This window comes from Leuciscus leuciscus (genome assembly GCF_965113295.1).
Source record: "Leuciscus leuciscus genome assembly, chromosome: 5".
Classification (NCBI taxonomy): Eukaryota; Metazoa; Chordata; class Actinopteri; order Cypriniformes; family Leuciscidae; genus Leuciscus; species Leuciscus leuciscus.
This window is the reverse complement of record NC_138729.1, coordinates 30,925,700-30,952,535: the sequence shown is the minus strand read 5'-3', so window position 1 is coordinate 30,952,535 and position 26,836 is coordinate 30,925,700. Positions and strand designations below refer to the sequence as shown.

General features: G+C 36.9%; 3 long non-coding RNA genes across 3 annotated transcripts; 1 reads left to right on the top strand and 2 right to left on the bottom strand.

Moving 5' to 3' along the window:
* Positions 1–3,054: 3,054 nt before the first annotated feature.
* On the bottom strand, positions 3,055–4,231 carry LOC309499870. The gene is made up of 3 exons (XR_014206379.1): positions 3,649–4,231; positions 3,492–3,563; positions 3,055–3,181 (listed from the first exon to the last, which is right to left on the bottom strand). It is a non-coding gene; the product is annotated as an uncharacterized lncRNA (long non-coding RNA).
* A 5,581-nt stretch (positions 4,232–9,812) lies between these two features.
* On the top strand, positions 9,813–12,092 carry LOC309498357. Its single transcript, XR_014205922.1, has 7 exons — positions 9,813–10,070; positions 10,455–10,506; positions 10,695–10,759; positions 10,852–10,910; positions 10,994–11,097; positions 11,312–11,465; positions 11,537–12,092. It is a non-coding gene; the product is annotated as an uncharacterized lncRNA (long non-coding RNA).
* Positions 12,093–22,770: 10,678 nt separating this feature from the next.
* On the bottom strand, positions 22,771–25,468 carry LOC309498535. The gene is made up of 3 exons (XR_014205979.1): positions 24,996–25,468; positions 24,430–24,502; positions 22,771–24,360 (listed from the first exon to the last, which is right to left on the bottom strand). It is a non-coding gene; the product is annotated as an uncharacterized lncRNA (long non-coding RNA).
* Between the last annotated feature and the right edge of the window lie 1,368 nt (positions 25,469–26,836).

Here is a 26,836-nt window from a genome sequence, read left to right as displayed (position 1 = left end):
TATAAGGATGGCCCAATGGTCTGGAGCTAGTATGAGAGTTTCAGGCCAGTTGACGGAACAGTCACCTGCTCTTCAGACAAACTGGCCTTAAATATTTGGATTTCTGTGATGTACTGAACATTGCTGTTAAATTGTGCTGACTTGTATATCACCATAATGTTATGTTGGCTATATAGATATAGTAAATAAAAAGTTCCTGTTGACATTGTAAGGATACTAATCTGGGAAGTATAATTTAGAATTTGTTTAAAATTATATGTATAGTTCTTACTGTGTTAATATTTGTATGAACATAAAAAGATTGAACAACTGAGACATAAACTGAACGAATTTGACAGACATTTGATGAACAGAAATGGAACAATGAGTCCCTGATCAAATGTGTCAATTTCAGTATGTGGTGTGGCACCAGCTGCTTTAACCCTCAATTGGGCTTTGGGGTCTATATGTGACCCGATCTGGCGAAATGAGTCGGAAGTCGCAACGTTCCATTTTAAGATATGGGCCGTTTATGTGGAAAAACAATGAAATAATAGATTTTTTTATTTATTATTATTATTGCTAAATTTCAAAGAACAGACATTCAAAAATAATCTCCTAAAGTTTCGTAGTCCAGATAATTGAGAAAAGGTATTTAAATGACTATTAAAGTTTACAAAGCTTTACTAAATTCGCTGGAAATGAATATTGCTTTTCTCAACTCCTCTCGTCACCTCTGAGCATTTCCCGGGAATCCCCTCAAACGTCTCTGCTTTCCAAATATGGTGTTACACGTTGTATAGAACCAATCATAAAGCTTAGAAATGTACACAAACGCTGATCATTTGTCAATGGGAAGCCCCGTTTCGACTAACCGGCACGCGATTGGTCCAGCCATCCTCCTGTCAGACTCGCAGCGCTCTGTGTAAACAAGCTAGCAGATCTCCTCAGAAAGATTAAATATTATTAATTTGAGAAATGTCGCTGTCAAAAGAGAGCAAAGTCGCCAAAAAGTCGCCAAAAACGTTGAACTCACTGGAGGCTTCTAACCTAAGCTCTGCTGCTGGTCATCAAGAGTGGCTAAGGCTAGTCAGTGATTGTTTTGGATCTGGAGACGTGTCATCCTCTGATGACAGCGACAGCCCTGTGGTATTTATCGTGTATGGATGTGAATGAGTGCAATTATTCTGTGAGTGTATTTATCTGCAAGGAGAATCCATTACAATGTGTTTGATTTATTTAAACCCAATATTTAACTGTTGGTATCTCCGTTATGAATATGTTACACTGTTATTGTCATCTAGATTCTAGCCTACACAAAGATATGATTGCATAGGCTAACATTATTTGTTCTCTCTCTCTCTCTCTCTCTCTCTCTCTCTCTCTCTCTCTCTCTCTCTCTCTCTCTCTCTCTCTCTCTCTCTCACACACACACACACACACACACACACACACACACACACACACCTCTCTCAAGCAAAACTGTAGCACCTCTGTTCAATCTTTCTGATTTTAGTAAATGTTTGTAAAAGTGCCATTTAAATAATTTTTTTAAATAATTTGAGCTTCAGCCTGGCATAATAGCATCTATTAATGTCTTTGGTCAAATTAAGCTGTACAATAAATAGTTCATCCCTTTAAATGCAATGGATTTTGAAAGAGATCAACAAAAAACGGGCAAAAAAATTTCAAACGCGATTTTCTCAGGTTTTCAATTGGAAAAAGAGGGCAGACGACCATAATTCAAATGTGTATATCTTTACAACCATTCAAGGTATGACTTTGACTAGGATATCAGTTGAAAGCTTATGGTCTCCTCTTTCCATTAATACCAAAATCTCAATTTTGAAGTTTGGGTCACTGTGACTCATTTTGCTGGATCAGGTCACATATGACGCCTTTTCTTTAATAAAAAAAAATGGTTCCCTTCATCTCAGTGGAATAAAATTGTCACTTTTTCTACATTACCTATCTATACACACAGAAAAAAACTGGGCTTGATTCGGTCGTTCTAAAGGTATGTAAAAAAAAAAAGTCACACTTCTGTCCCTTGGGGTCAATATGACCCCACATTGAAATGAATGGGAAAATCAAAGAAAAAATGTTTTTTTATTTTTCATTTGTCAAAAAAAATCTATAAATCCAGAATAAATCAGAAAATTTCAATACCACAATGAAGTCCTGGTACTAGAGCACAAATGAAATGTGGAACAAACATGACCACTTGCACACACACATGTTCGCGCACACAAACACACACACAGGTCTGACTCCAAAAGAAAGCATTTTTTTAGAAATTGACATAAAATCAATAATTCCAGCATAAATCTGAAAATTCTCACACATAAATGAAGGCCTGGTACTAGAGCACTAATGAAATGTGGAATGAACATTATCACAGACACATATGCGCCCACACACACACAGACACAAATACACAAATAGACAGAGAAAGGGTGTGACTGCAATAGAGAGCATTTTTACTGAAATTGTGAAATAAAATCAATAATTTCTACATAAATCTAAAAAATTTCACACATAAATGAAGGTATGGTATGAGAGCACAAATGCAACGTGGAAAGAACATGACTACACACAGATCAAATACACACAGAGAGACAAACACAAACAAACAATAAAGATATTATTGCAAATTTATATAGCATTATTGCAATAACAAGACACTTCAAAAGACCTCAAACAACAACAACATTTTTTTCTAAACTTTGACAAAATACTGATTTAATGTATTTTAAAATGTTTAAATATGTAATTCATAAAAAAAGCTATTTTAAGAGCATTAAGTCACATCCAGAAAAATGAATGGATCTCTATGGGGCCTCTGCTGGAAGTATATGGTAATTACACTTTGTGGCTAAAACTATATTAGCTACAAAAAAACATCTAACCAGCAGATGGCAGAATTATGCATCTAACACCTAGATCAATATCCAGAAACAACTCATAGTTAAATTAAGTTAAAAACAAACAAAGAGAAGAAACCGCTAGCCGGTGGCCACCATCAGTTCACTAACACACATCTCTTACAGCCCGCCGGCTAGTGGTAAAAAAAAAAAAGAAAAAAAAATACAATAAATCAATAAACCAAACGGAAAAGTGTCTAAGAAGCAGCACCTGCACATACATACACATTCAAACACATTCAAGAGAACAGCAGCCGACAATCTGATTGCTGTAGCCTCTATAAAAACAAGCAAACAAACAAACAAACAAAAAAGAAACAAGAGACCCAGTTGAGTGCTCTGTGCGCCTAAGAGTCATAATCAGTCAGTCTATTTACATATAGCTACTAAATGCACGCGCACACACGGCAAACACAAGACCCATAAATTAAATACTGTTAGATCCTAACCAGACGTAAGCCGGTAGATTTACTGCAAGAAAAACCCTCTACCATTACTTCTTTCAGCAAAGACCATGAAGCACATAACTATTAGGCCTACACGTTTTGCTTTTTTACTAAACACATTATAATTAAAGCCATAACATACCTTTTTGCAAGCTAGCGATTGGGTGAGTAGACAGTGTTCCGTACTTCACGCATTCACCAGGGTCACTGGACGCTGGCGAACATAACAACGGAGCCTCATTACAATTAACGTAATAAACCAACAAAGATACGCTACAACAGATAGAATAAAAGGGTACCTTCTCTACGCTTGTCACTCTAGGCATTCCCAACGTATTTTGGAAACGCATGCAGACACACAAAACAGTAGCGCCGTTGGCAATCGCTCGGTAACACCTTAGCCCATCAAGAAAACATTAAAACCTCCCTTAGTACACTGAACCCAAATAACCATTATAGTCATACAACAACAGATAGTTTGGACATACCTTGCACAACAAACAGCACCCAGGAACACTGCTGCACTCCAACGCGTCAGTAGCTAGCTACAATGAATGGCTACCGGCATGAGGACCCCAGGTGCCTATACACCTGCCTTCGCTTAATTGCCGACCTCTCCCACCCACATTAGGTGACGTAGCAATACGGGAAAGAGTGAAAGTGAGCGAGAGGCGGAGAAAGAGGGAGAAGAGAGGGAAAAGAGAGCACCCCAAATCCACAGGCTACATTAGCTTGATATAATCCAAATCTTTAGAATCCATACGTTTGCAAGAAAGAGATCCAAATTCAGCCCTTTATCCAGTGAGTGATCTTCATCTCCATTTCACACAGGCTATCACAGCAGCGCAGTCCGTAACTGTCAAATCCCGCGCTCGTGATGAATTCAAATTCAAAAATTGCGCCCTCAAGAAGCGTTACGACATGTTTTAAGGCAGCGATATCAAACGCTCATTGGCTCTCGCCACAGATTGCGACATGCCGTATTTCAGTCGGTAAACTAAAACTACTACATTTTGGCTGTTTCTCAAAACCAAGAATATGCAAAGAACGGACTTGTGTTCTTGGGGAGAACGCTCTTGCTAGTTGTTCTTGGAAGAATGAACTCACAAGGTGACGAGCACACAGAACGCTGCTGACAGTTTGAGACGATGTGTTCTTGCTGGTATTGCGCAATAATACCCGCGCACAGACGCCGTCTGCAGTACCGAAACATAACGCGATTTAAATAACGGTTTAAACGGTTTAAATAACCCAAACATAACTCCTTCCTCGAATGCCGAAATGAATGCTGGGATATTTCTGTCGTCAAGTTCACACAAGTTACCAACCGCAGCATCCTCTGTAAAATGGGCGTGTCAAGAACACTTACGGGATTTTTAACCGTTCTTGCCAAAATGCAAACTTGTGTATTGGGACAGTACTTGGGCAGCGAATGATGACGTTTCACAAGTTCACAAGAACACAAGTACAGACAAGAACGCATATTGAGAAACGGCCTTTGAAATGGAGAAGCGCGCGCGCCTTCACACAGAGTGAAGCCGGATTAACATTTTCATGGATTAATAACTTAAATTCTGCTCTGTACCTCATTCAGAACTATTATACTGAAAGAGAGGACTGTGATTGCAACACATCGTCATGTGAACAACTTTTGGTACCGGTTTTGGCATTTTTCGCAATAAATAAATTATTTGTTTTGTTGTTTTTCTTCATAATTGTAGCCTATGCAGTTTTAAGAAATTGTTATGGGTAGGTTTAGGAGTAGGAGTAGAATTAGCTGCTAAAAAAAATATTGTAATGCTATATTGTTAATAAAATTGCCATTTCCCTACACATCTCTGTACGTTTTATTCTTTTTATATTCAGTATAAAATGGGTAACGTTATGTTTAGGTTTGGGAGTAGGGTTAAGGGATCTTCCATTTATCTATAAAACGGTAAAAGGTAAATTATACAGATCTTAATGATATGAAAGATTCGTACAATTTAACGTTTTGTAGCTGTAAAAACGTAATAATGTTACGTTTAATTGTTGCAGATACGTCCATATCATACGTTTCAGCATCTATCCAAACGTACAAAACGTATGTTTTCTATCTTTGAAAATTACGTATTAATACTACGTATTAACAATGAGACCAGGCTGGGTTATACGTGGTTTGGCACTGCAAGGTCCTTCCTGTCCCCTTTTAGCACTGTCTAATGTGTCTTACATTACGAACATTGCAGTTTATTGCTCTGTTCACATCTGCAGTCCTCATGTATCCTGCAGCAGGTCTACAGCTTGTTCACGGAGGTGATCAGGGACCCTGGGCATCTTTCTCCTGGTGTTTTTACATGTTTCTTGTGCTGTAGAACATATGAGCCTGTAGAGTATAGTACTTATACGGTCTCACTGAAATAATAGTTGAATCATTCTAAAGTCACTAAAAGTATTGACATGTTCAGTTTGTTTTCTGCGAACAATTGAATTTAGATCAAATGCTTTCTCTGCCCTTCGTGATAGGCTATCCATCGTAAGCACTAGTGTTTTTTTTGTTGTTGTTGTTTCGTTTTTTTACATTTTGTTCGAAAAAAAATATCCATCACTTTCATTTCGCTGAATTCCCACCCACGTATCCATCCATCCATCCATCCATCCATCCATCCATCCATCCATCCATCCATCCACCTTCATGTGTGTGAGGGAAGGAAGTATCAGCATTCCTCTAAGCATCACTGTATGTAATTTGTGTAATGCGACTACAGGAATATTGGTATTTCCTCCGTATTTAAAGAGTCCTATGTGCCATGTGACGTGGTGGAAATGAAAAAGGTCAATATTCCTATTGATTCATTACCATGGCTAGTTTACTGCCTAATGGGAAATAAAAGAGAAATGGTGAAACGCACACATAGTGGGTCTATTGATAAACTGGCAAGAGCAGTAAAATCAACAACCTGATCAACTACAGCAGGCAGAGAGTGAGAGCTGTGCCCGGCCTTCAACCACCTTCAAACAACCTCACGTTAACATTAGCATACACTATATGCAGAAGAGATGACAGGGAGTCATTTTTTATTCAGCCTATTTTCCTAATAACATACAATATTTTGAGGTCCAAATAGGATTTTCAAATCATTTATCAAAGAAAATAAGACATCTTTGATAGAGCACCTATCAGAGCAGCAGAGATGTGAAATGGTTGGGAAGAGTTCATTGCCGCCCTGTCTCGTAATTTAATCGTACTAATGAATGCTCAGCACAAGACTTATCCAACATTTCAATACAAACATCCCCAGTGCACATGTGACGTGAGTGAACATGGGAAGGGGAAGGAGGAGGAGGAGGAGGGAGGAGGGAGGAGGGGAGGAGGGGGGGGGGGGGGGGGGGGTGAAGGGATGAATACTTCTATCAGCATTCAACATAATTATGCATTTACATCATTTTGCCCACCAGTCTGCTTTGTTTGACCAGAGCCAAATACCACCTTGCTTTGGTAGGAAATACTTTGCAAACTTTTAGTCATGGTGTCGACTTGTTTTAAGGCCCTTTCACACTGGACGCGATTTTGACGCACGAATAATTCGCGCGATGGGTTTATTTTTTGATCAGCTGTTTGTGTAATGAGTGCTTCCACACCGAACGCGAATGCGCTGTGGCGAAAAAACGACTTTTATTTTTTTCGCTTCAATGTCGATTTTTTTTTTTACTTTTGCGGCGACAGAATAGGCTTCAGCCAATCATATACTACTATACAAGGACAACGATTTGAAAGACAATGTGTGGCGTAGCATTGCCAACCGGTTATCATGACTGTGAGTATTTGTGTAATAGTTTTAGTCGTTGTATAGTCCTGTGCTGTGTAGGCTAGCAGGCCAAACTACATTTGGGATAGAAAGCTAACACTATTATCGTCAAAGATGGATACAGAGACCGTGTTTACTTTGAACACGTAACAAAATGTAGTGAGACTATTTAGGGCTTCTTTTAGTATACATTCTTTGTGTGATATCTACAGTTTTTAGTGTAGTGACATTACAAAACGCACTGTGTTTAGTTGAAGACGCAAAAAAACTGTGCACATTAGCATCCCCTTCAGACTCTCTGTTTTGTAAGATTGGGTGCACCCAAAACCTTCTTTTCTGTCTTTTAAATAAAATGAAAAGCTCATCTTCACTGGATGCTACTATGACTGGATGATGATGATGATGATGATGAAGTGTCCATGTTTTCTCAGCTGTCGGCGCGATTCGCGCGAAAGTTTTGGAATGTTGAAGCTCTCTGAACGTCACAGACGCGTCGCGTCGCGGCTGATGTGAATGTTTTTGATGCGAACTATTCGCACACGAATTATTCGCTTTTTCGTTTCGCTTTTTCGTTACGCATCCGGTGTGAAAGGGCCTTTACTCACATGTGCAAGAATTCAAAGAGTAAACGTTAAGTAGGAGTGAGTTATTTTTGGTTTCCAGTGAAAGATCCAACACATTGTAGGCAGTGGCTAACGACTGTAAAGAATTGTAAATATGGAGAGAACACCGTGACAGAAAATCTGAAAAACCGTTGTGTTTGTAGTCAACATTTCAAACTGGATGAGAACGAACACAGTGTTTTAGGCCAAAGAGACGAAAAAACTGAAAGACACTGCCGTTCTGTCAGTTCCATTTTGTTAATAAACCTGTTTTCAACCTCGTTTAATCTGATTTGGTGACAAATAAATGGGAATTTCTCTGTCTAAGTAACATGGAGAATGATTAAACATTGTTAATTTACATATACTACCAACATTGTAACAATAAAATAACAAAATTGGTGAAGTTAAGATAAAAGTGATCAATTTTTTTTAATTTTTATCTATTGTCAGTGTAGTAAACCCTACAAGGTTAAGTTGCAGCAGTAAAAAAAAAAAAAAAAAAAAAAACACACAAGCAAACATTTCCTTATACAGGTTTTATGATTCTTGTTCCATATAACATTATGACAAATACATTTGCCAGTGCTGTAACTTCAGACTTTATTTTTTCACTCAATGTAATGTAAATGTTTCATAGTTTGTCTGTTTATGAACATATCCTTTAAATTTAATATGCATTCATTTTAGTCAATATCACTCTGCATGCAATTTAATGCAGGGTCTAAATGACAAGCACACTTTCAGCATAAGAGTAATTTAAAAATCTAATAAATCTAGTAAAACAGGTGTAGCTGTACAGTTTGAGAAGAAATCCTTTAAACGTACAGTATGGAATTTTTCGCCACTAGGGGTCGCTAACCTATTTACAATAACAAAGGCATATTTTGATGACGCAACATTTGCTAAGAATTATGGATCTTGTCGTCAACGTCAAGCCGACCGATCTAATCTATGGATCTAATAATGTTTATGGATGACTGAATACATAGATGCTTTTATCATGACTGTGATATGAAGCAGTTCGGGATTGCTAAGAGACAGCTATCAGCTCCACACGCGACACGATATGGACATTTCATTCTACTGAACTAACGTTACACGCGAGTGCAGAATTACTACTCACAGTCACAGGTCAGTTTATTAGACAAATTAAACTTGTGAGGTAACTCAGCGTTGTTTCACTTGGTCTAACATTACACTAGCATCTAGCACACTTAACTGCATTTGAATGTGTTGAAATGTATGTGTTAGTTTGTCTGTATGAGACTAGCAGTAAGCTAGATCAACATTAGAATAACATACAGATCATATTCTAACATTTCATCATGTTGAGCTATATAACATTGATTCGTTTTATGTAAATGTGCTCACCTGTTTAATAAAGTACATGTAGAAGCGGTCGAAGTCTCGGACGTGGAGCTCTCGTTTATATACTGTCTATGGGAGCTCTAGGCATCTCGAAAACACAGCGCTGATATTGATTCTCGTTTTAGTTCTCCTTTTGTATCCAAAGTCTGCTTGCCATGGTCCATAATGTTTGAACGAAACAACAACAGCGTGCAAATAGACATTGCGAACTACCGTCAGTCGCTTTGGTTACTATCAGAGGGCTCTGGTTCATAGCTCTGGTTGCCATGGCAGTACGAGCGGAAACCAGGGACAACGCGGATATGACGCCATTGACGGCGACAAAACGGAAATAAAGAAACGGGACGTTTCTCGAATTAAATTACAAATTTCTCCTGGTTTGAAAGTTGTTGGAAACAGTCGGCACTGTTAGACTTTTCTGTAATTTCTACAGTTATTTACTTTAAATCCCCCAGTATTATACTGCTATTTCTCTTTACAGTAAATAACTGTGATTCCAATTGCATCATGGGAATTTTCTGTGACGTCTAACACCACATACAGAGACTTACTGTATTTTTTAAATTTGCTGTATACTACTGTATTTGACGTAACTGCCTCTCTGGCTGGCACCATTCCACCGTGCTTTTTATTTCCTAATTTTTGCCTTACACCACGTGTCTACAACGCTATAATAGCCAGAGGCTGTCTATATTGGACACATTGAAGCGACCGGACCTTTAAATGCAAACCTGTTTATCCCTTGTAAGAACTAGTGCGAGCGCTTGGACTCGTATCGGACTACGTCTGAAATATAACGGCCGCGGCGCATCACTACACTGTCTGGGATTTGTCGTGTCGCGTCAGACAGACATCCAGTGTAGGTAATGGGGTCTGTCTTTTGTTGGATCGCGACGTTCGTGTCTGGCCCGGGGAAGAGACGGAATTCACTTCACCGAGAGAGAGAGATCAGCAAGCAAGGTAAAAAAAAAAAAACCAAAAAAAACATTCTGTGTATGTTGACAGGATTGTGCCCAGTTTAACGTATGTTATAACGTTAACGTTAGCCTAACGTTACTCGTCGTCAACATGGCGGTAACGAACTTTACCATGGTAAACTGAGCTAACGTTTCATTTGACACACTTTGTTAGATTATTGAATTGTCGAGTTAAAATATGCCAACGAGCAACGCGTTTACATTAACAATAAATGTGAATAAACTAATGTGAAATTCTGTTTATATCTTAATGTTGGCCTACTGATGAGAACCTTTATAGTTTTAGCATTAGTTTGCAAACTATACCATATTATAGTTTTTTTTTTTTTATGGAATTTAATATTTACTTCCATTTTTGTGTTTAAAGGCAACTGCAACAAAGCGCCAATTCGCGCCAGTGACTTAGCAAGATTCCAGAGGTAGGCCAGCCCATTTGTGATATATTTTGAGAAGTTTGCTGAAATGATTAGCATACACTATGTGAAAATTGCTTTTGAGCCACTGGTGCAGACTAGGTAGCTAACAACATCTTATAAAATCTCTATAAAATTGGCTAACTTTATATCAAATAAGTGACCTTTGCATTATGTCTAACTTTATTACACAGCAAATGAACCAATCAGAAGATGGACCATTGTCTTTGTTCAGTCTCACCAGATTAAATGTATCCAGGTAAGCACTGCAGTAAAACTCTCACTAAGACCAAATCTAGCATTCTAAACAACTTAAGTTTATATTTTTGCATTATTTTTATATTTTATTAGCCAGCGACTCTACCATTGCAGTTCCACCTGACTAGGAAGGTCCTAATATCAGCGCACAGGTGGGTTAACTACTGTAGGAAGGAGAACGATCATCACACAGTGATTTCTTGCATGTATCTTACTGTGTATTTGTCTCAAACAGGTACTCCTTCACTGCAGACAAGCTGAAATGGGCTAAAATCATCTATTTCAGTCGTTCAACTTCTTTCTATGCATCTCAGCATTTTTGGACAGAATTTAGGATTTGTAAGTATTACAATTTAATCTGGCATAATTTAATTTAGTTCTTTTGTATGCTATTTATTGACAAAAGCTGTTTACAAATATATATTCTTAAGTTTTTGTGAAAATAATAATAAAAATTAACAAAAAAGGAGGTTAAAAATAATGTGACACTAATATTCTCTCTCTCTCTCTCTCTCTCTCTCTCTCTCTCTCTCTCTCTCTCTCTCTCATATAGTTTTGGAACCGGGATCTCCTCTGAAGGACTGAGTACATTAGTGTTTGTGGACACGCATGCAGACCAGGGAACACTCTGATGTTGTCAATCAAGTTCTGAACAGGAACCAATCTTTGGAGAAGTTCATTTATTCACAAAGGTGGACAAAAACATTGTGTTGGCTTTTTAAAGATTATTTTGATGATGACTTTTACTCCTATGCTGTAGAAAAGATGGAGTAGACAGTCAGACATTGATAATAATAATAAATGTTTCTTGAGCATCAAAGAGACTTCTTTCAAAAACATTACGCCACTTAAATACTTTGGCCACCAGTGTACATGAATCCAACACATTTTTGGAAATAAGTGAAATTATTTTTAAGGTGGGGTTATGTGTCTTGTATAGTGAAAAGAACTGTGTTTTGTCCTGTTTTGGACATTTCCTTTTTGAATGCTTAAAAATGTATTTATATTCTGCAGTTTTATGAATGTAATGGTTGATATTTCATTATAATACTTGTATAAGCTAAACAACCAATGACTCTACATTCATTTAGTCAAATGCTAATGTTTTGTTTATGATTTTATGTATGTTTTCAAAAATGTTTGCAGTGAAGGACAGCACATAATGTGTTAATTTAACACGTTTACACATCTTTGTGCTAACCTCTCTGACATATTTACTTTGTTAAAATCATTAACACAATGAATGAGTTAAAATTAACACAAAAAATGTTGTCTCTAAACTTACCCATTAATGTGTAAAAATTTCACACATCATTTCCAGCATTGGCATGTTTATTTTGTGATATATATGAAATGTTTTAAATAAAAAAATGGTATTTTGTGATAACTTTGTCTAATTGGTTTGTATGAAAGTAGTACTTATGTAGGATAAAATTAATCATATATCAAAATTATCAAATCTAATTTATATTTAGTACAAATAAAAATAATTACAGTAGTGTACTGATTAGCTTAGTTTTTACAGTAATGCACTGTACTGATTAGCTTCGTTTTTACAGTAATGCACTGTATTACACAAAACTGAAATACGGTTTGGTACTGTAACTCTTAATTACAGTAACTTACTGGCAACAGTGTTGCCAGTAAGTTACTGTAAAAAACCCTTGAAAAGTCTAACAGTGGGGATAATGTAAGTACACAACTAAAAAAAAATATATAACATAGATATAGTGATTTTTGCTATTTTTAAAGCAAAAAAAGTTACATATTGTGGCTTTAAGCATCAAACAAAGTACAAATTAACCAAAGAAGCGCTGAACATTACCTCGAGCAAGACAATGAAGCAAAAAGAAAATCAAATAGAAACAGAAAAACAGAACTTCTCATATAAGCATTGTTAGTTAGAATAATGTTTTAATTTAAGTTAGTCTTTTCAAACTTATATTTTGAGGAAGAGCAATTATAATGCAGTCACTGTTCATTTGTCATGTTTTTGCAATACTTTGCAAGGCTATTGGTTCTTGAAAGAGATTTAGATCTCATTATTAAATTGAGAGAACACAATTTCACAGTTTAAAATCTCATTTGCTTATTGGATAAAAACATGCAACATGTTTATTTCTGACATTATAGTTACAGGCTTTGTTTAGTTGTTATAGTCCTTATATGTCATTTAGCAGGGAATTCATCAGCAAACAATAAAAGGCTGTCGGAAATTGATTGAAAGCCGTTTATCCCAGATAGGCCACCATCCAACTTATTCAATGAAACCTGCAGGGGAAATGGGATTTTAATTTACGATTTAATGAAAACGACTGTCCATGCTTATTACAGGATTTCAAAAGACACAGCAGAGATCATTTATGCTACATAACATGCATGAAGCGACTGGAAGGATTATAACAATATTGCCAGTGTTGCAAGTGAACAAAATACACCACAAAGATGATAACAAGAGGAGATGAGGCCCCTCTGGGAGAGTGATTGATAGTGATTGATAATTGGATTTTCACAGGTCTGTGTTGAGCGGTTGATCACTGTCATCTTGATGAGGTTAGTTTGTGTAATTGTGTAATGGCTGATTGATTGTGGGAGGCATTGTGAGATACATAGACTGTTTTGTGTCCTTGCGTGCGTGTGTGTGTGTGTGTGTGTGGTTACAGAGTACAGTGGGGGTGAAGTTCAGACAGGGGAGATGAAGCAATTGCTGTTTGTTCTGGTCTTGTCCAAGTTTCCGCACAGCTCCCTCTACAAACACACCAACAACAAAAGAACTTAAAAGCTTATTCTCCAACCAGGAGACAGAGACTGAGAGGAGAACAAAAGGGAGGGAGTGAATGAGACAGAAGTAGTGCAAAGGATCCTGTGGGCTGAAATGAGGTGAAATCAAAAAGACAGAAGCTCGCAGAAGAAGTGGGGAAAATAACAGCCCACACAATTAATATGTCGGAGCCATTCTGTGGAAACAAACTTCACTCCCAAATGCCGGATTAATATACATGCATTTTCAGAATGTACAAATGAACCTGTTATTCAGAAAATGCTAACAGGTGCAGAAAATGAGGAGTTCTTGAAAAATACAGCTACATAAATCTAACTTACATAAAATCCCCTTAAACCTTTTGTTTTCTGAACCAGATCTCCTCCTCTCATTTTCCAGCAAGAAAATGTGTTCTACTTAAAACAACATCCACTCACCAAGGAAAATTAAAATGCTCTTGAATTCATCAAAACGATGATGACACATTTAAATGACAGCAGGCATCATCCAGCTGTCAGACAGAGGAAAGTGTTCCCTTCCCTGGTAAAAAAAAAAAAAAAAAAAAACCTACGTTTGCAGCCAGACTAATTATCAGTATACTTCAAGTGTGTTAATGACTAATTTTGTACTAAGTATATTTTAGTTGTAATTACATTGTAGTAAAGCATAACTTTAAGTGTATTTAGTGTACTTTTGTGTACTAAATTGAACCAACTTCAAATGTGACCCTGGACCACAAAATCAGTCTTATGTGTATTTTTTTTAAATTGAGATTTATACATCATCTGAAAGCTAAATACATAATCTTTCCATTGATATTAGGTTTGTTAGGATATGACAATATTTGGCCAAGATACAACTATTTGAAAATCTGGAAACTGAGGGTGCAGAAAAATCGAAATATTGAGAAAATCGCCTTTAAAGTTGTCCATTTCTATAGGCGATTGTGCTGCATCCACTCACAAAAATAATTTTTAAATATATTTAAGGTGTGAAATTGACTAAATATCTTCATGGATCATGATCTTTACTTAATATCCTGATGATTTTTGGCATAAAAGAAAAATCGATAATTTTTACCCATACAATGTTTTGTTGGCTATTGCCACAAATATACCCGTGCTACTTAAGACTGGTTTTGTTATCCAGGGTCACAAATATACTTAGTATACTTTAAGTATATGCCTGTTTAGGGACTAATTACATGCTTGATTAGTGATATTAAAGTGTACTTTATTTGTGTTACAAGTACATTACAAAATCATTACGAGTGTCTTCGAAACATACAAGCAATATACCATAATTGTATTTACATATATTTTATATTTTTATTTTAAAAAATATATATATTTTTGCCGTTTTCGCCTTTTATTAGGATAGGACAGTTGCTAGACAGGAAGTGAGAGATGGGAGGGAATATATATAATCAAATTTATTTATTATATATATAAAAATATAGATCTTGGCTTTTTTTCTTTTTTTTTACTTTAAGTTTTTCTATTATAACAGCCATAAATTATAAAAGGACATCAGAAGTAGGCCACAGATACCCATTTTCAAAATCAATTGCCATGATATACAATATAGAGTGGGGGCACACTCCAATGCAAATAATCTACACAGAACATACTGTAAATGACAAAATGATCCTCTGGATTCAGTTAGACAACAGGAAGTGTCATCTTCCTTCCTCACACAGGGTGTTCAGCAGTTGTTTCTTCACACCATCAGATTAATCCTCATTGTTTGAGCTGTTGAAGTTTTAGCTCTTCTCACGGACATCATGTTACCTGACTTCTGTGAAATTTCAGTGCCTGGGTAGCAGGTTGCCTCATTGACCAAAGAGCAAACGGTCATTCTGTTATTTCTGCTCTCTCTCTCTCTTTCTTTGAGTCCTTCTTGTTTTTTCCTCCCTCAAGCTCTTACTTTCTCTGTTTTCTCTCTCCTGTTCAATACCTTTTACCCCTGACAAGAATCAAAGCTGGAGGCAAGCTAAGCCTCCCAAGTGGGTCTCTATCATGGCCGTGGCATGCTGAAGACACTGCTCTTGGCTCTTCCATGTCCAGAAACTGCCCTACATAAAAGTCTGTCAAGCTTGTCTGACAGTGCAAAACAACAGGGAAACACAGTGGAAAATGTGGAGCACATCTTATTACAAAAGCGAGAATTGAATTTCACAATTTAAGCTGTTGCCAAATGTTATCAGTGGACAAAAGAAAAAAAGTTAATCTTAGCGGATAGGAGAAATGACACATTGAAAATTATCTTTAAGAGTTAGTGTGATGGGTAAATGGGTAGATAAAATATCACCCTGTCACATTTACATGTAGCCTATACATAGCTGACTACAGTTTACAAACCCGTGGGAACAGATTGCGAAAGCGTAGGCATGGTTTATGAATTTGTAGGTATAGATTGCAAAAACTGAAGGCACGGTTTATAAATCTGAGAGCGCGGATTAGAAACTCGTGGGTACGGTTTATTAATCTGTGGGCACTATTTGTTAAACCGAGGGAACAGTTTGAGAATTCGTGAGTACGGTTTATAAACTGAGTGGACGGATTGCAAAACCGTCGCCACGGATTGTTTTGTTTTTCTCCCACAGGTGATTTCCCGGGCTCCGTACTGTTCTGTTCGTGCCGTAAGTGATATTTTTTCATTGCTTCGTCATTTCCTTGGACAGAACGTAAGTGAACACCGGTTTTCTATCTAGATATGTAATAAACATTTTGCAAAAGAAAACGTATCGGTTACCTAACGTAACCTCTGTTCTCTCTAGAAGAGGGAACGAGTATTGCGTAAGTAGCTTACGCTGCGGGAAAGAAATCTTTTCTCGAGATCTGAAACCAAAAAATTACCCTTAATTTTTATAATTTTGTCAACGCAGTGCAGCAGCACGCAGACCTAGGGCAGGCTTACTAGCGTGCCCATTGGCTGCCCTGTGGCAACTGCAGCAGCCTATCACTGCCCAGACAGCAAGCCAACATTGAATAAACATTGTTTTTCCATCTGAATCATCATTATGGTTGATATTGAAATTTCAATGCAAAATAAATGTTGAATCACTATTACCATATCGATGAAAACCTGATGTTATTAATGTTGATGGCAACAATATTGGAACAACATTGATCTATAGTTATAATTGATTAAGCATTGTTATTTGGTTTACTGGGCGATCGCTGAATGTGTTGAAAAGTCGTTGATTTATAGTTGACCGGGAAACGACGCTGTTGTTGAAAATGCATCTATACTGTATATAGTTGACCGGGAAATATGATTGAAAATCCATCGATTTTTGGTTGACCGGGAGATCAACACCAACATACTGCACCGGACACAGCTCACTTCTGGACCCTTGGCACAAGCGTACAGGTAAGCTTGCTTAATGTTCGATATATGAATGAATTGTAACAAATCAAACTGTTTGGCTGATCGTTAACAGGATGGTTAGTGTAGTAACTGACGCAGTGCTGCAGTCACTGAAATAGATTTTTGTTTTACCAATGTGTCAAAATCTGCCAAAAGTACTTCATTGTTCTCTTCTATGTTATAATATTAGCAAAACCTCCGAGTCCATTCCAGTCCAGGTAATTTTATATTTGTTTTGTGTGTATAAAAGTGGCTGTGTTATAAGTTACCATAGACTGTAAAAAATAGTGTTATACATGAACGCGTTAACAATTCCGTTTTTGTGACGCATGCGCATTATTAACAGCTTGTTTACGTTCAGTGTCTTATAGACCTTATGTAGCCCCGCCCCTTTTCAGCGCTGCGCTCGTTGTCTTTTGACTTCCGGTCTGTATTTTCACAGTGATCTTGCGTATTTATGAAAGAACGGCTCGTTTTAAAATCTTCCCGGTCGACTGACATTTGTTAAGTCATCTGCTTTAAACATTACAGTCCTCATGATAACTTTCGTTAACTTTACATTAAGTAAATCCACTTCAAAAGCGAATTACTCCTGGACAGCAATGCCATAGGAATATACAGAACGACCGCAAAAATGGAAGTTCAAAGACAATATTCTAAAGATGGCGGCACCCTCGTTTCTCTGGCGCAATTTAGGCTTTTTTAAATTATCAACTGATATCAACTGGTTGAACTCCACACGCTCAAATCACTATTGTAACACCGAGTGCTCTCAGAGATGAGTGAAGGCAGGATCCATGTGCAGGAGAACTTTATTAAAATAAAATCAATAACAACCAAAGTAAACCAAAATAAACACGAGAAAACAAGGGAGCAGAACTGAGAACATTAACGAAACATCCAACAAAGGACAATACCAGACAAAGAACATGAGAAAAAAGACAGACCTGGGAACAATCAGGAACTAATCAATAAGAAAAACTACAAAGGACTACAAAACATGGCACAAAACTAGGATATAGCCTGCAATTGACCATAGAAACTTGCATTTAATCATTCTTGTAACTAAATAAAGTTATAGTGTGATAAAACATTTATTATAATTATTCATGTTTATTAAATTATTTCATACATCTATTTGGAAAATGACCAACTTTTGATTGGGTGGGCCACAATTCAAATTGTGTGGGCTCATGCCCACCTGGGACCACCTGTAGCTTTGCCATTGGTGTACCTTTCTCCAAGATACAGTTACCTTTCCTTCTTATACCCTGAGCAAAGCAGTGAAATACAAACACAGAAAATAAATGACAGAAAACCAAAAGAGATGGCAAATGGGCCGTGATCAAGAGAAGGAGAGTGCATTAACATATTCTCCTCGATGCACATTTAAGCTATGGTACCTCGATTGTATGTTATACTTTAATATTTCTATTAAGTTCACCACGATTCAGTTTAGTTTATAAGCTGTCAGGTGAGACCAAACATGACAGTTACATGTCAGAACACACAAGTATATAAATAGTATGTCATTGAGGTGCAACTCTGTCTGTCCAGACAGAACCATCCTGTGCATGGAGTGTCCCAACAGTCCTCAATCAGCATATTGACGAATCCCTTACATTAGATACTAAGGCACAGCATACTGTGATGATGAAGGGCACAATTTCCCACGGTTAGTTCACATGTATAGAGGGATTTCTGAAGTACTAGGGCAGTATAAGAGAATTATTATATCATATTCGCTCAGCCCTATACACAACCTCTCCCATTATCTGCATTTTTTCCTTCCATCACTTTTCTTTTTATCAGACAGCCACACATTATGCAAAATTGCATAAATCACAGTGCATAATCCTCTAACCAGCACATTATAGAAACCCTGCTGTTTCACAACAAATCCTGTAATATAATCATCTGTCATGGCGGGTTGAGATTCAGTGGTTGCACAATGCTTTATTTTGTTGGTGCTTTATGCCCAGGTCATGTCTCACAGCGAAGGCACGTTGAAATAATAAGCTGCCTGAACGATGAGGCAGTCACATAAATGCCACGTTTAATCTGTAAAATCAGCCTGATGGTGAAAAATATTTCATTGGTGATTCTGCTCATTATTTATAAGGATTATGCCACGTTTCCCCATGTGGCCGTATTTTTTTCCACAGGCACTACGGCTATGCTGGCAGTCTGAACGCATGAAAGGTTTCATGTATGTGAATGAATAAAATGATTTGCATGTGTTCTCATAGTTGACACTAGTTTTAAAGCACCATATAATACAATGCAATCCACACTTGTAATGTGTGTACTTTATGTATTATTTGTGAGCACCTGCCATGCATCTCGCTGCGTGCTTAATCATTAGCATGCAGCTTTGAGTGTGATCTGTCTCTGGTTATACACACGGTTGTGTAATGTAAACTTGCGGTGTCAATCAAAATATGAAATGCTTTCATCGTCTCTAGCATTACTAAACTGTGTGAATGCGTCAGGGTCGATGGTTTAAAGAGAATCCTACATGCTTGACTGAGCTGCCTGTGCATGAGCAGTGTGAATGATTTGACACTCAAAACGTTGGCATGACCATTTCTCAAAAAGCAAGCTCAAAATGAAGCTGCTTCATTCTGACGTGAGCTTACAACACTTGAGGTTTGATGACACAATGTGTGATGACTGCTGGAAGCACTTCAGTGCTGTTGAGTGATTATATTGACATATTTCATGTACTTGGAGAAATGCTTAAATAAAAGGAGAGAGTTATTATTTTATATGTGTTAGTGTAAAGTATTGCATACAAAAGTATGTAGACTTTTGATAAATAGCAGAAACACCTGGTAATAGACAGTATATTGGGTAGCACTTTATTTTACAATCCTGTTTCGCGTGTATAGTTACCTTGCATACTCAGTACTTTCTTGTTAGTATACATGCAGTCTTGTATGCTCTTGAGCAAAATAAGCAAGCTAACATGCAGTACAATGAAAATCTTTGGAACTATATGTATTCGAATTTCATTCTACATCTTTTAGATTGTCAAGAGGATTAAAGCACAGTTTTTGACAAGTGCAAATGTGCTCTAGTACCCAGGGGAACGACAAGTTTGTTTGTGTTGTATACTGTGACAACCAGCAAAAGTGACTGTAGTCTGAAAAAATTAATAAAAATAAATCTGGACACGCATGCAGTTTAAGACTTAGTCTAATCAGATATAAGAAAAAGTATTTCTCCTGCAGTGTGAACAGAGCCATAGTCTCTTAATTTCTGAGAAAGTGTAATTTACACTGTGTAATTTCTGTGAAATTTGTGCACCTGTTATTTGGTTCCTGGAACTGTAAGTTGGTTCATGCTGCTTTGGAAAAGCAGTGATTTGGGTTATAATTGTAAGAACTTATTCATAGCTGGCGCATTTGAACAAACAACCCCTGCATACGGGTCTTAGACAACAGGCTTTCCATAGTGCAACTGAAACATGATGAGTATAGGTTTCTTTTTTGAGTGCAATATTAGTAGCTGTAGTATTTTGAGTTTTAATCTGTTATAAGCAATGTATAGTTGATATGATAATGGGTGGACTTATGCAATCAAAGACACATGAGAGAAGAAACGGGAGTGGACAGCATTGTGAATGCTAATGTTTGAGGCTTTTGATTTTAAATAAACAATGTGGTGTTCTCAGCAATCAGGGCGTATTGAGCTTTTGATTTAACAACAGGGGGTAACGTCTTCAACTCAGTCTTGTTTTCACACTCACACGTATGCACTTACACCCATATATTGTCAGCTATTGAGCACCTGCTCAGAATACAAACACACCAGGAGCTCACGTATCCTGGCAACAAACTGCATAGTTTCAGAAAGTTCTGCAGGCTGAGTATCCATGCCGAAATCCATCAGGAATAAAGTGTGTGTGTGTGATGACTTATCAATCAGGCTTCCTGTCCTGTTTTTTCTATGACATAAACCTCATTGAGATAAATATATATATTTTAAAGGGGAAAGTAGCCGACTGCGTCATCGTGGTGGGACGAAGGCTGTCCCAATTCGAAGGTCCTGCGAAGGCTCCTTCAAAATGTGGCCTGCAAATGCGTCCTTCTTTTCCCGTGAACGCAGGATACATCAGAAGGATCCTTCGCAGCCTTGTCTACCCCATAATTCATTGTGCACCGGAGACAAAATTGCCAGATTACAATTTTAAATGTAAGTATTGGGTTTCAATTGAATCGAGCAATCAGATAAAAATTAAATATTTGACAAAAAAAATGAATAAAGGTTCAAATGTTGACTTTTTTAAATGTTGACGATTTTATTTAGGCTAGTTTATACTCTTTAGATTTTGTTATCTACATAAATTTACCATGGTGAACATTTTTAGATTTTCAACCCCCGTTTAGTTTTTAGGCAGTTATATACTTATATAAAGTTTTATATAAGATCCAGTATAAATGTTACTGCTGCTCGTCACAACAGCTGTCACCAGTTGCTAGGTGACACAAACCAGACTGTCCCATTGCATTGAACACCTCATGGGACACAGCTAGCAACTATTTGTTAATGTGACAATAGATTTTGTTAGTTTCATTTTCCAAATAACCAGTGGTGGAATGTAATGAAATACATTTACTCTGTATTTAAGTATAAATATGAAGTACTTTAGATTGTTATCCAACTCCATCACTTCATCTCAGAGGCAATTTTTTGTGAAAACCTATATTGAAAAACTGACTTTTTACACATGGATATTAAATTTTGAAATTAGATATTGTTTAACAAATATATAAACCGTATATATTAGAAACACAAAAAATATGTCTTCTAGTTCAGCGAAAGGCAACTTCTGTCCTGGGCCGACATAAGTTGCCTTTCGCTGAACTAGAAGACATATTTTTAGTGTTTTTAGCTGTCCTGTAGACAGCATATTTTTAGCTGTCCTGTAGAGTTCAGCTCATAGGACAGTTTTGCATGTTACAATATTTACAATATGTTATGGTTTGATTTTTGAGTATGTAAGTTAATTTCTTTTATTCTTCCCTCTTTCTGAGAACACCTCAGTGACTGGCAGCCCACGCTTGAGTCAGCCCTGCAAACCTGTTGGTAGACAGTGGAAATATGCACTGATCCCAGATGATGTCCCACCAGCAGAGGCTTTACCAGCGTCTCTACTGTGCAGCGCATCTCCTGCTCAGCTCAATAAAAGTCTACAGAAAAATCTGTTTTATGTATACTGTTAATTTAAACTTTTATTTTGTTTTTCTTATCTTAAACGTAACTTATCTTGTAAATAGTTGTAAGTAGAAATGTATAGAACAATTTATTTTGTTTCATTTTCAAATGAATTAAAATGACAAAAACAAAGTTTTAACTTGCATTACAAAAATAAACAATGCACAGAAATATTTTTTTGTTTCATTTATATAAACGTAATGTATTCGATTGTTTCATTTACAAATTTTAATTCACATAACCAAAAGTTTATTTCTCTACCAATCTGTCAAGAAGAGAAAACAATCTGTCCATTTTCACCCTGCTCTGTCTTTCTCTGAAACTTCATGTCCTTCCTAATTTGCTCCCTCTATTAGCTCCTCCTCCCCCTGTACACTGTAAAAATAAAAGGTGCCTGGAGGAACCTTTTGGGGTTCTTCACTTTGCCACACCGGCGGAACCGTCTGTAGATCCTCTAGGCACCCTTTAAAAAGGGGCGGTTCTCTGAGGAACCACACAGGTTTCCTGAGGAACTCTTATATAAGGCACTGTGTGGAACCACTGTGGGTGCCTCCAGGAACCAAATTTCAATTTTATTTTATTTGTATTAAATTAATTTCATGTTGTTACTATGGTTACCACCATTAACTTCTATTATAATAAACAAACTGAACCAAATACAAAATAAGAATTGTTTATTACATATTTTAGATCCATTTTAATACATACACTTCCATGCACTTGAAAAAAAAAGCTAGTAATAGATTAATATCAATGAATACACACACACACACAAAATAGTATAATACATAAGTAACATGAATAATCAACCATGTGTATACAATAGGCTACACAAGAAAAGACATCTCATCAAAATGCATGGAAAACACATGTTCCATGTAATAAATCAATGTAAAAAATTACAATTTTGACTAATTAAAAATGTCCATCTTCACTTAATTTTAAAACGTGTTTCAGTCCGCTTGTTAAGTCTGACGTCACTGTTTCCAAGACCAAAAGCTCTATCAGATGCCAAAAACAAACAACAAACAGTGCTAATATACACTCATTGTGCTGTAATATTCCTGAAAATTAGGATCCTAACCTTTATCTATATTCTGAAATCTCAGATGGTTAGTTATTCAGCTATTTTGAATCATAAAATGTTGAAGTCTGGGATGCCGTGAGACTGGAGACTGAAATGTACACTATGCCTTTTGAAAAGCTTAAATGTGTGACTTGAATCAACAGTTCCCATAAATGGTTGTTGAGTATTCTCAATATCTAGAAACAAGATAGAGAAAGTAGAAGTAGAGGCTTCGACCCGGAAACAGTATTCCTTATGTCACAACAAGCAGAAAACATTTTCCATTTTAACAGAGTTAGGCTATGTTCACACTTAGCGTCTTTTTTGACAAGAAAAAGTTGACAACGGCGTTTTTTTTGCAAAAAAAAAACGCTGGCAGCGTTCGGTTACAAATAGAAGCCGAGCGCGTCTTTTATTGCTATAACAACAGCTGCAACAGTAGCCTAGTGCTGTGTGATGCAAAAAATGTCGAGAAAGAGAAAGTTGGCTCTTGCGTTGGCTTTTGAAGTTACCGGGGAGGAGAATGTCGGTTCACAAAGACGTTTGTGGGTGCACGACAGACAGTTGTTCTTGTTGTTATGGAAACGACAGGTCTCGCTACTCGCTTGTCATTGGTCAGCTGTCAAAAAGGCGCTTGACGTAGGGCGTTCTTTTCAGAAAAGTTGAACTTTTTTCAACTTAAAAAGACGCTCTGAGCTGCAGAAAAAGACGCCGGCGGTGGCGTCTAAAAAAGCGCTCAGGACTTTTTTGAAAAAACGGTTTACTCCATAGGGTTATAATGTAGAACAGACGCTGGCAGTTTGAAAAAAGACGCTAAGTGTGAACATAGCCTTAAGGTGCAGTAAAATGATCTGTTGTTCTGTGAATGTTCACTGGTGAATTCAGTCATTTCAATAAGGATCCACACGATCAGCAATTTTGTCTTTTTGCCTGTGTAATTTCACGAAATTCACAAATGTGATGCACCTTTACTCGCTGCAACATAAAATGCAATCAATTATAAAATCTTCACAAGGGACACGTGAGGTACTTAACGAGTTAGAAAAGTGAAAAGGTGCATCAGCTTCATTTTCTGTTTGCTTTTCCTCTTTTCTGGTGGATGGTCCAGGCACTTCAGTGATTTTCAGGTCTACAGGAGGATTTTTATTCTTGATCAAACTTGTATTTCAGCTTACCGAGATCCCTGCAAAGTACAAAATTTACTGTTAGTAAGGTTATTAAATAATTTCCTCAGCCTTGTGACGTTCCAAACCTGTTTGACTTTCTGTCGGTGGAACCCGAAAGTAGATCTCAGGCATAATGCAACCCGTCACCATTCAATATCACTGCATGAAACACAAGCATACATTTTTTTTGTAATTCATTCAAACTATTCTTATGTACACTTGTCTAGTTCAATTCAATGCAACAATTTATGTAAAAATGGTTAAGCTCCAAAAATGTCCCAGAAAAGATCCTAAAAATAGTCAATGAGTTCACAACTCATGTGTTATGGGTTGTGTTGTAAGTCTTCTGAAGTCATATAATAGCTTTTTCCTTTTTTTTGTCGAAAAAGACTAAACTTTAAGTTATAATTCAGGGTTCAAATGTCTTATATTCAAATGCATATGATTAAGGTATAGCCTATAAAAATGCATAGCATTATTAGCTCCAAACCTGTGATATTATTTTTCTGAGTAACATGAATGAGATTTGAGAGCATGAGGGAAGATTTTCAGAGAATAACTTATTAAAAAAGTACACAGTCAAACAATACAATTTCACACAGAGAAAGTTCATAGTAATAAAGTACCTGGATGTGGTGTATAGGTAACTTACTGTAATTCAATGTTGCCTCTGAAATGTTCAGATTATTTTAGAAATGTAGCCTACTGGTTGTTCTGGGGAAACAAAAGAACAAAGCTGATTATTCACAACATAATATTTATTGACCAGTAAATGGCTTTAAAATGGTATTTGAGAGAATGAGGGCACCTGTAGTAAGTAAAGTTAGGCTAAACAAAAACAGACCAAACTATATTAACCTGCTTTTGTTATTTATAACAAACGCCAATGACGACAGCAGGAATCAGCTACATTAGTTAGGCTATCTCAGCAATTTGAAGACACAGTTTTACAGAATATGTTGAATTGAATGACTAAATCAATCTAAGACAATAAGTCAATAATTTCCATTTGTTCATTAACTTACGTTAGATCAACGTAGTTAGCATCGCGGCTAAAACCTTCATACCAGATACTGTGCAATAAACGAGTGGTAAACACTGTAAAAAAGTAGTAATGTATAATCAATTTAGTTTATATATATGTGTGTTTGAAACTTTGAATATTATAGTGAGTTGACTCTGTATTTATATTTATTTGGCGAGTTTACAAACCTTGTAACGGAGAGCCGATCGAACGGCGGAAGCTTTGATGAGAGGACGGAGCCGTTACCCGATGACGTCGATCAGCTGGGCTTTGTTGCGCGCGAGCAGCGCGAGGATCACTGAAGCGACGACAGCAGAGGAATAGCAGCAGTTTCGTGACAGAATAAAACTTTTCTCCTCCTAGTTCTTCTTCTTCAAATAATAATTTATGAAGAAGTAGGTAAAAATTAATATTTTATTACTATTATTTATTCAATAATAATTAATGAATTCTTCTTATTAATATTATTATAATTTAGTGTTGTTGTTTAAGGTTTAAATTAATCAACAAAATAGGCCTATAGATACTAAATAAATGTAAGCTACCCAGGTGAAAGACGTAGGCTACTGTTAAATGTATTCAAAATGCATTAAAGTATATTTGTATTGTAGGCCTACTAAAAACACACTCAAGTACATTTTTAATAGTACGTCTTTTTTCACCTGGGTATGTAGGCTATACTGAATCAAACTTAAGTAGCCTATAATAATAATAATAGGATAATAATATTCTCATTCTGGCCTCACTGAACCATTGGGTTCCTCCAGATGCTGGCTTTAACATAAGAGATCTTCCAGGAACAACTTAAATGTTAAAAGATCTTCCAATAACCCTTTTATAGCATTCAAGTTCCTCTATTTTCCCCCAAAGCACTTCGAGGTCTCATGGTAATGAAAAGGTGACTCCAGAACCTCTGAACTAAATACAAAGTGCTTAAAGGATCCCATAAGTTCCAGCAAGAACCTCAAAGAATGTCAATGCTCCTCCAGTAACCCTACTATAGGAGAAAGAGCTTTGAGGCACTTAAATTACATTTTGAAGTTCCTTGAGTATCCGACAGGATATTTGAGGCTCCTTTAGTTTTTACAGTGTAGGATGCAAAGGAAGGTCAACTCCATAGCTGATTCCAAGTGATCAAGGGCTTAGGACGTTCCAATTGACCCTTCGCTAAGCCCCGCCCTCCTTAGTTACTGTTGCTACGACTGACAAGCTTTCGCGCCTGGCATGTCTATTGCAGTATGCACCGGTGTCAGACATTCCCAAAGAAATAATTAGTTATTTTTGGCGAACAGGTGAAATATCTGACAGAGCAAGACAAAAGGGACTGCAGTATGCATTTGAGGGATATATCCACGACATAATATGCAACCGATTAGAGAATAATTTAATGGGATAATAATGGGGCCTCCCACACTGCTTGATCCACGCCCGGCATTTCTCCCCTTGGGTTTTAGGTTTCGGGAAGGAAA